Source organism: Podarcis vaucheri (genome assembly GCF_965113315.1).
Source record: "Podarcis vaucheri genome assembly, chromosome: 2".
Classification (NCBI taxonomy): Eukaryota; Metazoa; Chordata; class Lepidosauria; order Squamata; family Lacertidae; genus Podarcis; species Podarcis vaucheri.
The window spans coordinates 51,250,899-51,263,790 of record NC_138760.1 but is presented as its reverse complement, the minus strand read 5'-3'; positions in this window follow the sequence as shown (position 1 = coordinate 51,263,790).

Sequence of the window (12,892 nt, the reverse complement as noted above, 5' to 3'; positions counted from 1 at the left end):
TGGGAAAGATTTATGGTCCCTTTTGGACTTCCATGCGACGTCATCATTGCTGTCTAATTGATTCTGAATGCTTCTATCAATTGTGACTCTCTCTTCATCCTCTTTAATGACACGTCTCTTCCCCCCCCCCATGCACCTATTTATATCTTATTATGATTTTTTTTTAAAAAAATCTTTTTCAGCAATTTATTAAATACAACCTTTACCAAGCTGGTAACCTGCATATGTTTTGGAGTTCAACTCCAATCAGCCTCAGCCAACATAGCGGGGTTGTGGGATCTGGAAGTCCAAAACATTTTGAGGGCACCAAGGTGAAGAAAGTTGATTTAACACAATAATATCCTAGTACTTCTGCATCATAGAACTCAATGTGTTATACATGGGGCCTTCAAGTGGTCTCCCAACCAGGCACGGATACGACCTAAATCTGGTTGGTTTCAACCAAGCTTTTGCATCACATGCCCTCTAACCATTCTCTGGGAACTTTACAGAGGACTGGGGATTTAACAATAAACATTTATTTCACTGCAAATTTTAGGATCAATTATTGCAATGCACTATACTTCGTGGCTCTTTAATCTGGGGGCTGGATTCAACCAAACAGTTGTGATACCAGGAGCTAGTGCAGCAAGTCCTGCTAATGCAATGAGTCTTTCCCCTTCTCCTCCTCATGCTCTCCATGGCCTAATCAGCTGTGGTTTCATCCTTCTTGACTATGGGCTTTGTCTTTTCTGCTGCTTCAGCCACAGAATTAAGTCTAGGAGCAAATCTTAGGTTCCTGCAATGTCATCTTAGGGCCTGTCCATTTTCCATTTGTACTCTATACCTGCGGTTCCTAATCTTTTTGGTAAGGTTACCCACAACTCTAATTTTTTTATGATAGGGTGACCCATCTCTCTATTGCCACATGAATTTTGGATCTTTGGTGTTTGGCAGCTGTCAATTTCCTGCATTTTGATTGCAAGTTTGCTTAGTTGTCTCAAGTAATTATATAATACCCCTCCTAATCTTGCTGACTTTGTTGAAATCTTTATAGTACTTACATTTATTCAGTTATTTTTATGGGGATGTAAGAGCACCAGGCATCTGATTGCAAGATACTACTTCATTAGCTATAAAACTTCCACCTCTACACTGGCCTCTTGGTGAATAAGAGGTACTGCTAGTCTCTTCCCACTCTTGTTCCTAATGTAGATCTTCACTAACCCCCTTTTCCCTGGCCTGCCGAGAGACACCATTTTGTGGTTTGCCTCAGGTACCAAAACGTCTTGGGCCAGCTCTGGCCCTGAATAACCAAGGTCTTCAATAGCTGAAGCAGTGCCTCTATCATTATCACCGAAATCAGGCTTCTTGGCTGCTTGTGATAATAGTAGCCCACTGTATGGTGACTTCTTGGTGGTAGCATGCCAGCTGCTGAATCCCCTGCTAATAGAAGGTTGTTTTTCCTCATTTCTGAGGTTTCAGCGACGTCTGAAGACACTGGGACAGACAGATTGAGGTATTCAGGATCATTGTAGTTATTGTTCACTGCTCTATTGCATTGTATTGCTTTGATTTGATCATTTGTAAATGTTATTGGTGTGTATTTTAATGGATATTAATTGATTTTTTAATTAAAATACTATAATTATGTATTGTAATTAGAACCCTGGGATCTTATAGATGTAGAACAGTTTTAGAAAGAAAGAAAGAAAGAAAGAAAGAAAGAAAGAAAGAAAGAAAGAAAGGCTGTGATCCCAATCAAACATACTTGAAAATAAATTCCAATGAAGTAAATGACAAATAAATAATTCTTATGATTGGGGTGTCTATTTCTTTTCTTTATATCTGCTTCTTCAGGATTTGTTTACATGTTAGTGTTCCAGTAAGAATTACCCATTCATGACATTCTCCAATTTGTTTACACAATCAAGAATTTAATTGTGTGGCTGGTATGCACAATAAGCAAGGAGAATTACCCTAGTTAATTAGGCACTCTTAACTTGTAAGCGGAAGCATGGTCATAAGGTGCACAGAGGTAGGGGAATTCAGAATTTAATACAAGCACTGACTGACCTAATTAAGCCCCAAGATAGAAAACAAGTCTCATAGGTGGAAAGGCCATATACAATGTTTTCTAAAATGATAAAGTTTTCCTTGACTATAGAAGTTAAGGTGGTAGCTGAGAAAATGGGACATGTTCTAGGGAAGGAACATGCGCGCATATAACCTGTTCAATATACACCAGCAGCGTGTGACAAAGATACTTAATACATAGGCCCATTTTAAGGTTTTCTTGTATGAATCGGGGAATGTGTGTGGCTTTTTTATGATGGTTGTGATTTATTTATTCATCACCCTCCACACACATGCATCAAGGGGATGTACAAAAAGGCAATAAAACATCTAAAATAAAACAATTAAAATCAGGCATGCCAACTTGAATAAAATACTGGGGGGGGGGGAGGAGGTAAGCCTCACCACGCATAATCAGTTGCATGATGCACACCGTTTGAATGGCAATGCCCATCAACTTGGGGGGGGGGAGGGCTGGTCCCCTCAAATCACTTATTGAGGGAGCCATAGCTTGGCTTTTATGATTGAAATCAAGACAGAAAATAACAGCTGAAAGAAAAAGGCCCTAAATGGCAAATGCAGATAGAGGGTGTTTGCCGTATCTCAACAGGAATGCTGTTCCTCAGAACAGGGTCAGCTGCACAAATAGCCCTTTTGACTTACTCTGGAGTGAGCTTCTGAGATCTTTGGAACCTGGAAAAGAAGCTGTCCCACAGACTGTAGCCACCTGGTCTTGAGCTGCATAGGACGTGTTAGTGCTAAAACTTTGAACTTGGCATGGTAAAGGTAAAGGACTCCTGGATGGTTAAGTCCAGTCAAAGGCGACTACGGGGTGCGGCGCTCATCTCTGCTTTCAGGCCAAGGGAGCCAGCATTTGTCCACAATAGATTTCTGGTTCATATGGCCAGCATGATTAAACTGCTTCTGGCACAACGGAACACCATAATGGAAACCAGAGCACACGGAAACAACGTTTACCTTCCCACCGCAGCGGTACCTATTCATCTGCTTGCACTGGCGTGCTTTCAAACTGCTGGGTTGGCAGAAGCTGGGACAGAGCAACAGGAGCTCACCCCATCACACAGATTTGAACTGATGATCTTCTGATCAGCAGGCCCAAGAGGCTCAGTGGTTTAAACCACAGCGCCACCCGCGTCCCCACTTGGCATGGTAGCAGATTGCCAGCCAGTGCAAATCCCACAATAGGGTGTTATAGTCCAGTGGTAGTTTGCCTCCCCCCTTCATGGATCATTGCCTTGCCGTGGCGAAGGGGCTTGAAGAACTCAGAGAAGCTATGAACTATGCCGAGCAGGGCACCCAAGATGGACAGGTCATAGTGGAGAGTTTTGACCAAACGTGATCCACCTGGAGTAGGAACCGGCAAGCCACTCCAGTATCCCTGCCAAGAAAACTCCATGGACAAAGACAACAGGCATATAAAAGTTATGATGCTGGAAGATGAGCCCCTCAGGTCGGAAGGTGTCCAACATGCTACTGGGGAAGAGCGGAGGACAAGTACAAGTAGATCCAGAGCTGATGAAGCGGCTGGGCCAAAGCCGAAAGGACGCTCAGTTGTGGATATGCATGGAAGCGAAAGGAAAGTCCAATGCTGTAAAGAAAATATTGCATAGGAACCTGGAATGTAAGAACCATGAACCTGGGTAAGTTGGATGTGGTCAAAAATGAGATGGCAAGAATAAATATTGACATCCTGGGCATCAGTGAGCTAAAATGGACGGGAATGGGCGAATTCAGTTCGGATGACTACCATATCTACTACTGTGGGCAAGAAACCCGTAAGAGAAATGGAGTGGCCCTCATAGTCAACAAAAGAGTGGCGAAAGCTGTATTGGGATGCAGTCTTAAAAATGATAGAATGATCTCGATACGAATCCAAGGCAGACCTTTTAACATCACAGTAATCCAAGTTTATGCACCAACTACTGGTGCTGAAGAAACTGAAATTGACCAGTTCTATGAAGACTTACAAAACCTTATCGAAGTGACACCAAAGAAGGATGTTCTGCTCATTATAGGGGATTGGAATGCTAAAGTAGGGAATCAAGAGATAAAAGGAACAACTGGCAAGTTTGGCCTTGGAGATCAAAACGAAGCAGGGCAAAGGCTAATAGAGTTCTGTCAAGAGAACAAGCTGGTCATCACAAACACGCTTTTCCAACAACACAAGAGACGACTCTACACATGGACATCCCCAGATGGGCAACATCGAAATCAGATTGATTATATTATCTGCAGCCAAAGATGGAGAAGCTCTATACAGTCAGCAAAAACAAGACCTGGAGCTGACTGTGGCTCAGATCATCAGCTCCTTATAGCAAAATTCAAGCTTAAACTGAAGAAAGTAGGAAAAACCACTGGACAGGTAAGATACAATCTAAACCAAATCCCTTATGAATACACAGTGGAAGTGAGGAACAGGTTTAAGGATTTAGATTTGCTGGACAGAGTGCCTGAAGAACTATGGGTGGAGGCTCGCAACATTATACAGGAGGCAGCAACTAAAACCATCCCAATGAAAAAGAAATGCAAGAAAGCAAAGTGGCTGTCCAACGAGGCCTTACAAATAGCGGGGGAGAGAAGGCAAGCAAAATGCGAGGGAGATAGTGAAAGATACAGGAAATTGAATGCAGATTTCCAAAGAACAGCAAGGAGAGACAAGAAGGCCTTCTTAAACGAGCAATGCAAAGAAATAGAGGAAAGCAACAGAATGGGAAGAACCAGAGATCTGTTCAAGAAAATCGGAAATATGAAAGGAACATTTCGTACAAAGATTACCATAATAAAGGACAAAAGTGGTAAAGATCTAACTGAAGCAGAAGACATCAAGAAGAGGTGGCAAGAATACACAGAGGAATTATACCAGAAAGATATGGATGTCTCGTACACCCCAGGTAGTGTGGTTGCTGACCTTGAGCCAGACATCCTGGAGAGTGAAGTCAAATGGGCCTTAGAAAGCACTGCAAATAACAAGGCCAGTGGAAGTGATGGTATTCCAACTGAACTGTTTAAAGTTTTAAAAGATGATGCTGTTAAGGTGCTACACTCAATATGCCAGCAAGTTTAGAAAACTCAGCAGTGGCCAGAGGATTGGAGAAGATCAGTCTACATTCCAATCCCAAAGAAAGGCAGTGCCAAAGAATGCTCCAACTACCGCACAATTTCACTCATTTCACATGCTAGCAAGGTTATGCTTAAAATTCTACAAGGAAGGCTCAAGCAGTATGTGGACCGAGAACTCCCAGAAGTGCAAGCTGGATTTAGAAGAGGCAGAGGAACCAGAGACCAAATTGCAAACATGCGCTGGATTACGGAGAAAGCTAGAGAGTTCCAGAAAGACATCTACTTCTGCTTCATTGACTATGCAAAAGCCTTTGACTGTGTTGACCACAGCAAACTATGGCAAGTTCTTAAAGAAATGGGAGTGCCTGATCACCTCATCTGTCTCCTGCGAAATCTCTATGTGGGACAAGAAGCTACAGTTAGAACTGGATATGGAACAACTGATTGGTTCCAAATTGGGAAAGGAGTACGGCAAGGCTGTATATTGTCTCCCTGCTTATTTAACTTATATGCAGAATTCATCATGCGAAAGGCTGGGCTGGATGAATCCCAAGCCGGAATTAAGATTGCCGGAAGAAATATCAACAACCTCAGATATGCAGATGACACAACCTTGATGGCAGAAAGTGAAGAGGAATTAAAGAACCTTTTAATGAGGGTGAAAGAGGAGAGCGCAAAATATGGTCTGAAGCTCAACATCAAAAAAACGAAGATCATGGCCACTGGGCCCATCACCTCCTGGCAAATAGATGGGGAAGAAATGGAGGCAGTGAGAGATTTTACTTTCTTGGGCTCCATGATCAGTGCAGATGGTGACAGCAGTCACGAAATTAAAAGACTCCTGCTCCTTGGGAGAAAGGCGATGGCAAACCTAGACAACATCTTAAAAAGCAGAGACATCACCTTGCCAACAAAGGTCCGTATAGTAAAAGCCATGGTTTTCCCAGTAGTGATGTATGGAAGTGAGAGCTGGACCATAAAGAAGGCTGATCGCCGAAGAATTGATGCTTTTGAATTATGGTGCTGGAGGAGACTCTTGAGAGTCCCATGGACTGCAAGAAGATCAAACCTCTCCATTCTGAAGGAAATCAGCCCTGAGTGCTCACTGGAAGGACAGATCGTGAAGCTGAGGCTCCAATACTTTGGCCACCTCATGAGAAGAGAGGACTCCCTGGAAAAGACCCTGATGTTGGGAAAGATGGAGGGCACAAGGAGAAGGGGACGACAGAGAATGAGATGGTTGGATGGCGTTCTTGAAGCTACTAGCATGAGTTTGATCAAACTGCGGGAGGCAGTGGAGGACAGAAGTGCCTGGCGTGCTCTGGTCCATGGGGTCACGAAGAGTCGGACACGACTAAACGACTAAACAACAACAACAACAACAAAGTTTGCCTCCACATGCAACCCAGCCAGTGTGTTCTGCACCAGCTGCAGCCTTCAGAGCAACCTCAAGTGTGGCCACCCATTATAGCTGCATCACATGTTACCTAGTATCTGTGGCAGTGGGTGGGAGGATGAATGTAGCATTAAACACCCTATGGTCTGTTTAGTTGCTGTAGTGCTCTTCTTAAAAAAAAAAGTTATTTAAATTGTGTTTTAAAGGCCGTATGTTATGTATTTTATCATTGCAAGCTGTGTTATGGATGAAAAACAAACAAATGCCGCCTCTAGATCCTCAGATGAGTGACTATGTGAAGAAGCTCACTTGTAAATCAACATTTTTTAACAAAGCGTATTTCTGGTCATCGATGGAAGCTCCCAATTTCTTAAAAATCTAGATATTGTATTTTAACAATCCTATATTTCTCAAGCTAACTCTTTTCATCTAAATTAGGTGCATACCAACTAAAATGCATGCTAGTTTGATTTGAACTAGAACTATTCTCAAGCTACTCTCTTCTGTAGGGAAAGAGATAAATTTACCTATTTTTCTCCTTTAAGACAGCCTCTAGGCCTAGCCAGAGGTATGTTCTCTAATAATCTCCTATCACATCCACACACACATTCCAATTATTGAAGAATTTCTTATTTTCCCATGCTACCTATCCCTCTTAAAATGTGTTGTATGTACACAATATTTGTAAGAGGGTCCATAGGTTTATGGAAGAGGGCTGGACCCAGTGAATTTGCTTCAAATTTGGCTTTATGCGAAATGAGTGGCAATTCTAGCTTATTGCTATTGTTATTATTCATGTTCTGATTATGGTGATTAAATTTATGTTAATATGGTTAACCATGGAATGTGATGACATCATCCATTGATGGCATGTACAGAGAGAATAGGAGAAGGCTAGAGACAGAGCCTTGAGGGACCACAATTGAACTTGTTCAGAGACACTGTGACTCTGGATACTAGCTGGTGGTGGGTAAACTAGGAGGAGATGTATGTTGTCTTTATCTTCTGATTGTGGCCTTCCCAATGTCCTGGTTTTCACTAAAAAAACAACAAAAACTTGACAGCAGGTGCATGTACTTACAACTAAGGAAGTGATAATTTATTGAAACTAATTAACAGTAAAGACTCAGAAGCATGGAAAGAGCCAGATACAGTCCAGCAGATCTTACAAGGTGGAGTATAGGCAGAAAGAAGGCCAGTCTAGAAGCAAGTGCCAAGGTTCATTAGTTCAAGGCTGCAAAGTTGTTCCAACAAGTTTTCCCGCCTACCTGACAAGCTTTTAAGTAGAGGTGGAAAAAGCTACTCGTACGAATCCTTGTCCCTTTAGGAATTGCTGGCCAGAAGTTGGGCGCTATGTGTCCTTCTTCTCTTGCTTTACCCTGGGAGACCACGCCAAACCCAGCTGCACCTCTGAAGTGTCTCACTCTGCCCCAACAGACAATGCCCCAAGTGTTCCCCATCTCTCACTGCATAAATAGCCTCCACAGTCTCTAACATGTTCCTCTTTTCCACAGGGAGGGAAGAGGAAGCTCTGGGACTCCTGCTTCAACAGCAGAGCTGGACATTTCCAGAGGGCCTTCTGTCCACTGGGTTCTGCTCCCATGTCTCATCCCCATCTCCCTTCCACTCTTTCTTCTCCTCAAGTCCCCCCTGCTCTGATTCAGAGGGAGTCATGGCACCCAGTACCACCTGCTCGGCAATTATAGAAAACAGAATGTTAAATTAGTTGAAGTCTGGGGCTGTATCAAGCAGTATTGTTATGGACGTGCATATGATTATGAATGCATATGAATATGGAATGTGGTTATATTAAGCAGCTTTTAAGATTAGAATATGCTCGATATAAAAGGGAATACAAACATTAGAAGAAAAGAATAAATTAATTGGTGATATTGCACATACATACCATATATTGCCAAATTTGAGAGAGACGGAGTTCAGTGGTAGAAAAGTAATGTGGTCCTTGTTTGTTATTCGCTTACTACCATTAAAAAAATTCCAATCATTAAAGACACTGGGAAACTTATGAGGAAAAAAGATGATAAAACAATTTTTTTAAAAGCATTTTCATTCACCACAAAATGAATTTTGTTCAACGTTCTTGTAAATATTCTTTTGAAGTAGAGCTATCTAGCACAATGCTGTAATTTGAAGTTCAGGAGTTTTAATCATGCCATCAGGGATGTGGGGCTAACTAGCAGAAGGGTATTCCTATTAGTGTCACTAACAGTAATTGTTATTTTAATTGGCTGAAATAAACTGTACTGCCCCCAGGCAAGTGATAAAACAGTACTAGTGTGGTGCTTTCCATTCTTACCCCTGCTTTAGAAAAGCTAACTTCATGGAAAAGCCTGCCTTTTGAATTAAATATCTATCCAGTATTGTCAGCCAATCTCCTCGAATCTCATCAAAGTGAATAAGAAAACCAGACAGTGTTTTATGTACTCAAAGGAAAATAGGGGGGAAAGCCCATGAAAACTCCTCATCAGTCCCGATTCTGCATCTGGGGGCGCGTTTGTTGTCACACAGAAGGAAATAGCCAGAAAGGCAGAACCATTCTGCATGCCGTCCAGTCCTGTTACTATTTGGTGGGGAGAAGTTCCATGTCATTCTCACCTGAAATTGGGTTGGTTGGGGGTCAGGGGATTGCCCCAGAAGAGTGTGTGAAGTAGGTGTGGAGTTATTCCATCTGGCAAGGTGATATGCTTGAGCAAATGGAATGCTCAATATAGCATGGCCCTTCCCCACAATTGAGAATCATAAATCCTTGCCAATCTAATGCAAATTACCCAAAAATCTAACAATAGGTTTTGATCTTCCTTCTGCCCACCCCTGATGTAAAGCCTTTTGGCACAGTTTGGGGCATGACTGGGAGGCATGTTTTGATTGGATGCATGGAAATAAACATGAGAAGAGAGCTAATATGTCCTTGGAAGAAGCTAAGGATTGGTGAGTTAATAAGAGGAAGAGCTTAAGTGATAAAAGCCCAAAGAGGAGGAACAGCAGGTTGGGCAACACCTACTTTGCCACATGTTGTCAGATGGGCTCTTTAAATGTCTCTGGCTCTTTTTGCTCATGTTCATTCGGCCAGTTGTTGGTTGCTCATCTGGTTTTTGCTCTCCATTTTTAAAGCTTCAAAGGAGGCTTTTTATAAAACAACAACAACATTTTCTCTGTTTGTTGGTTCTGTGACTGAGACAATTTGCTTCTTCTCTCCTTTAAGACAAAGTAAGCGCAAAAAAGGACCAAGGTGACATTGCTAAATGTAGCCTGCCTGTTCTAAAATGACTTCCCCTACCCTGTCTTTACAGGTCCTTAAAGCTCTGTTATTAAGCACTGGGAAGAAAAGATACCAGATAAGGAAACAGCCGATAGGACTGAAGTGCATCACAAGGGTTGAGTCCACAGGAAACTATTTTCAACTACAATCTCTCACTGCAAAAGCTTTCAATCTCAACAGGTAGGTGCATCAACTCCAGTTCTATTTACAGTTTAATCGTGATCCTGTACTTGAAGTGCTGTTAACATTTTGCCCCTTAAGAGAAACACAAAATCAAAAGCACCACTAAAGATTGATTAAACATGGGAAGAATTCTTTCTTTTATATATACATATGCATATTATCACAAGTGGAGTGTGAAGTACACACACGCGCGCGCGCGCGCACACACACACACACACATATACACAGAGTATATTGTACATAGTTCCAATAATTTCCAGTATTAAAAGCCAATGTTGATTTGTTGAAAATCACACGAACTGCATTATTTGCATTGCACTGGAGTCGTTTCACTACCTACATTCATTTTCATATACATGAAAATGTATATAACTTGAGTTACAAACGCCTCAGATTACAAACTCCGCTAATCTGGAAGAGTTACCTCAAGTTGAGAACTTTTCCCTAGGATGAGAACGGAAATCATGTGCCAGTGGCCCAGTGGCAGGAAGAGGCCCCATTAGCGAAAGCACACCTCTAGTTAAGAACAGTTTCAGGTTAAGAATGGACCTCCGGAACAAATTTAAGTTCGTAAATAGAGGTACCACTGTATTTTTCATTTTTTGTTCTCTCCAACAGTGACAGTGGCATCTTTTCAGTAGCTGCTTTCTGGTTGCTGCCATTTTCTTTTCCCAGAATGCCCTGGATATTGATGGCTGCCATTCCTGTCCGCCCCCCCCCCGATGCCCCAAGACGAATGTTTTGGGTATTCTTCATTAGAAAAAAAGGAGAGATAGTTCTTAGGTGGTAGCCACTAAGAAGACTGATGCTGCTGCAAAAGACTGTAAGCCCGCTAACCTCCAAATGAGTGATGAATGGGTAAATGAGTGAGTAAATTACAACAAACCCATTTGTACCCATTTGCTATTCATGACATTTGTTTTAAAACAATGAAAATGGGACCAAATCAGCCCCAGTTGGTTCAATTTCTCATTTATTCCTAAATGATTCCTCACTCCTCTTCATAGTGGTGGAAGCTTCATCTGCTGTTTTCTACAGTAAAGGCTAAAGCAATATATTAAGTAAAAATTACACACATGGAACTATCTAATGCCTTACAAATCTAAATAAATAAAGGTTATTTAGGGTCTGGAATATTGAAATGCAATTATCTCTATGTGCAAATTGTTCAGCTTATACAAAGATGTGAGGAACATTTACATTGCACATAAGAATAAGCACTGTGGGGTGGGGGAATCTTTTTTTGGCCCTTATGTAGTGTATCATAAGCATAGCAGAAGCTTTTGCACTGTGGATACTATTGTATTGTTGGAACCTGAGACTCCAAAGATGGTGCATCATACAGGGAGATCTCACAAGCTGCCTATGTAATGGACTAAGTAAATGACAGGCGCCTGTCTGTACTGGCCTAAGTACCTAAAACTCCTTTCCCCTAGAGCCAAAATAATAATAGTCCTCATTGCTCATTCAGTAGAATAAATTTACAAAGGTGTCTTGCCCCTGTTTTGCTGAGGTGATGAGAATGGTTGGAAATGCCCATGTTGCTGGCTACCATTGTGACCCGAGACATCCTAGAGCAGGCATAGGCAAACTCGGCCCTCCAGATGTTTTGGGACTACAACTCCCATTATCCCTGGCTAACAGGACCAGTGGTCAGGGATGATGGGAGTTGTAGTCCCAAAACATCTAGATAGCTGGGTTTCCTATGCTTGTCCTAGAGCCAGGTGATGGGGGAAACCCATTGTTGGAGTGTCTCAGATTTTGCTAAGGTAATGTTCAACAGAGCCCTTATATGCTGGGGGCAAAAATTAGAGCACTAATGTTGCTGTTATTTCTTGCTCATGAACACCCCATGTTTGTTTGCTTGCCAAAACTGAAGAGAGCTAGACTTTTGGTCTGAGAGGAGTTTGCATGGGCTCTCTGATTGGAGATATTTGCTATTCTGGGCATGCCCTCCTAGCTGAGGTAACTGTGCTTTATGTTTCTCTCCGTTGCGATTTAGACATATTTAACATCCACCCACTTGCCCTAGTACTCCAAGCATCTGAATTATGTGAGTGGTTAAACCATCAATTAAATCATTTTGAATATTGAAGAGATTCATAATAAGTCTTTTGCCCTTCCCCTACCATGGCTGGCTAAACAGAGCCCATTGTTTGGTACAAAACAAATAGCCTGCTTAGCTCCACTCAAGTTATCCAACTCTCCTGCTCAAGCACTGCATGTAGCTAATGAGCTCTCTGTAGGCAGTGATATCCAAAACTCTTTGGTCAGTGGGAGGGTCACAGAGCTACAGAACCTTTAGTGCTACGCAATCAGGACTTGGAAAGCGAAGGCAGCTGTTACTCTTGATTAAAATGCATTAGTTTAGGTCTGGGTGAAAGGATCTCATATTTTTATCAATTTTCAGCTTCAGATTGCTTTTGATTGTATACCCGAGTGTTTTCTGCAGTCACCTGAAGCGCATTGTTTTGTGAGCTATGTATATTGAAACAAGTTCAGATATAATACAAAAATCAGGAAAGAAAATAGAAAGACGGACAGACGGACACAGAGAGGAAAGAATCTGACTTTCTACAAATTTAATAAAACCACTTTTATTATGATTTAATATCTTAACCTGAAAGGATGCAATCCTGTTACACCACTATACATGTATAATTTCACTGAAATCAATTGAATTTACAAGTGTACTACTCTTGTCTAAAAGCATCATCATCATCATCATCATATTTGTACCCCACCCTGGGTTCCTCCAGCCACTCTGGGTGGCTTCGACATATATAAAAACATAATATCATTTAATATAATATTACATGAACAGCAGAAATATCTGCTACATACCTTTCACATTTCTATTTCTAGTGGGATTTGGACCACATAACTTTGGACAATTT